Source organism: Gekko japonicus, unplaced genomic scaffold (assembly GCF_001447785.1).
Source record: "Gekko japonicus isolate JY-2015 unplaced genomic scaffold, Gekko_japonicus_V1.1 scaffold2680, whole genome shotgun sequence".
Taxonomy (NCBI): domain Eukaryota; kingdom Metazoa; phylum Chordata; class Lepidosauria; order Squamata; family Gekkonidae; genus Gekko; species Gekko japonicus.
In genome coordinates, this window is record NW_015174917.1 from 215,344 (window position 1) to 218,000 (window position 2,657).

Consider the following 2,657-nt stretch of genomic DNA (forward strand, 5'->3'; position numbering starts at 1 on the left):
ATTATTATTATTAGACAAATGCCTTCTCTGAGCCAAGCAAGCTGGCCAGTGTGGCAGGGCTTGGAGAACACATTTAATTTTAGATGGGGAGGGGGGAGAGAGAGAGGGAGGGGATGGGGGGGACGGAGAGGTGGAAAGAAAGCAACTTTAACTTTAAATGCGTCCTCCAAGCTGTCTGGTTTGGCTTGGAGAAGGGATTTTAAATAGAACACATTTAAAGTTAAAGTTGTTTTCTTTCTCTGCTCCCCACCACCACCTCCAGCCTACCCAGGGAGGGGAACACCGGCTGGGGAAGGGAAGACCGATTGGGAAGACATGCCTCCCCTTCGCTTCCCCAGCCGCCCTGCCGGGAGCCACACAATACGTCTGAAAGAGCCACATGTGCTTCCCAAGCCACAACTTGGCCACCCCTGCCTTAGCACCTCTTGCTTGTATGCAGGTCCTCTGACGGTTCCACATGCGGGCCACCTCCCCGCGTCCAGGAAGCAGCCATTCCAGTGCAGTGGGCGCTCTGCCCCGTACAGAGGGGAACCCTGTGCAACTGCAAGTCTGAAGCGGCCTTCACACGGCTCTGCAGAAGCATAAGCGCAAAAGCTCGGATCCCAAAATGACCACCCACGCCCCTGGGCTGCTGCCTCCACGGCATGGCTTTTCCGCTCACAGAGGAGGGAAAGCTGATTTTCGTACATTTCCCCTCCTGCTGCAGGCTCCCGATGCAACACACGCAGAGACACTTGACTGAAAAGAGCAGAACTTCCAAGAGCAAAGAGGGCTGCGGTGAAAGAGGAGCAGGCAAGGGGGTCGCCTTCCTCTAGTGCAACACGGCTGGTGCCGCTTCGGCTCCAAGGCCATGAGCGTTTCTCCAGCAAACCACAAGGCATCTTGAGGTTACGAAGAGAGCGAGAGAAGACAGCCAGAAACACTCACGCCTCTAGAGGCCACCTGCTCTACCGCATTCCTGGTGCCAGCCAGCCGGCCGGCCGGCCATGATCACAAAGATGCGATCCAGCAGATTCCACTTTTAAGTAGCACAATGGATCGGCCTGCTCCCCCGAGCCTCCGCAACCAAGCGTGCGGCCTCTGCGGCCTCTGCAGCCTCCTCAGCCCACGAGGAGCACCCGGCTCCTCATTCACACGTCAGCCAAAGCGCTTCATCTCTGCCAGAGGAACAACGCCACCTCCTTCCGCACAACCAGAGACCAAAGGAAGATAAGAATACTCAAATCCGGCAAGGGGCGCAATGTTCCCTCTAAGCTGTGGAGTCTTGTGAGCAAAAAATTCTACTTTGTGAGCCTCCGGCATTAAAGTTGTGAGTGAGCAATTTGGCTACTGGATAAATTAGTTTGCTCTGGAACCCTCCTTCCTGAGCTGAGACAAATATGTGTGAGCCGGAGGCTAAAAAACTGTGCGCTAGCTCATGCAGACTCAGCTTAGAGGGAACACTGGCTGTCAGCATTCAAAGAACTTTGTATTTATCATCAATCCCATCAGCACTTACCACGACTGACCCACCACCCTGCCAGGGCCTAAGAGACTGCCTTGCCTAAGACCACCCAGTGAGCTTCTGCAGGCCAGATTCCAACCAGTGACCCCCTCAGATCTCCCAATTCTACAGCATGCTGTGCTGAGGGTATAAGTAGCAGCAATGCCCCTATATAAATCAATGGTGAGACCTCATTTGGAACACTGTGTGCAGTTCCGGTCACCACACCTTAAAAAGGATATTATAGCTTTGGGAAAAGTGCAGAAAAGGGCAACTCGAATGATAAAAGGGTTGGGACACTTTCCCTATGAGGAAAGGTTAAAGCTCTTAGGACTCTTTCGCTTGGAGAAACGACGACTGAGGGGTGACATGATTGAGGTTTATAAGATTATGCATGGGAAAGAGCAGGTAGAGAAAGAGGTACTTTTCTCCCTTTCTCACAATACAAGAACTCCTTGTGGGCACTCCATGAAATTGCTGAGCGGTTGGGGTTAGAACGGATAGAAGGAAGTCCTTCTTCACCCAAAGAGTGATTAACACATGGAATTCACTGCCGCAGGAAGTGGTGGCGGCTACAGGCATGGACGGCTTCAAAAGGGAATTAGATAGGCATATGGAGCAGAGGTCCATCAGTGGCTATTAGCCACAAGGTATAGATAGGGGCTCTGGGGCAAGGGATGCTCTGTCTTCTTGGTGCTTTGGGGGGGGTCAACAGTGGGAGGGTCCTGGCCCCACTGGTGGACCTCCTGATGGCCCCTGGTATTTCTGGCCACTGTGTGATAAAGAGTGTTGGACTGGATGGGCCTTTGGCCTGATCCAACATGGGCATCTCTTATGTTCTTATGTATGTAATGAGTAGCAATCAGGATCCCTGATTTATGACACCAGGCCCTGTCCGCCTCTTCCCTCTCCCCCCCCCTTTCTGTAATGTTCTATGCAATAATGAGGAAAGTGGGGTTTTTTTTAATTTCTACTGCATCTGAGGAAGACAGCTGTGACTCATGAATCATACCAGAGAGAATGTTGTTAGCATGCCACCGGACTTCCGTTTTGTTGTCCTCCGTCTCCTTCTAGAGAAAGCAAACACGAAGGAGGAGGAGGAGGAGGAGGAGGAGGAGGAGGAGGAGGAGGAGGAGATTGGATTTATACCCCTCCCTCTTCACTACCAGAAGGC

The 2,657-nt window shown here is 52.3% G+C and overlaps 1 protein-coding gene across 1 annotated transcript in view; it reads right to left on the reverse strand.

The window, feature by feature from the left end:
- Positions 1–2,657, reverse strand: part of LOC107122036 (calcium/calmodulin-dependent protein kinase type II subunit gamma-like) — a 193,713-nt gene that overhangs the window by 175,978 nt on the left and 15,078 nt on the right. The window lies entirely within an intron of this gene.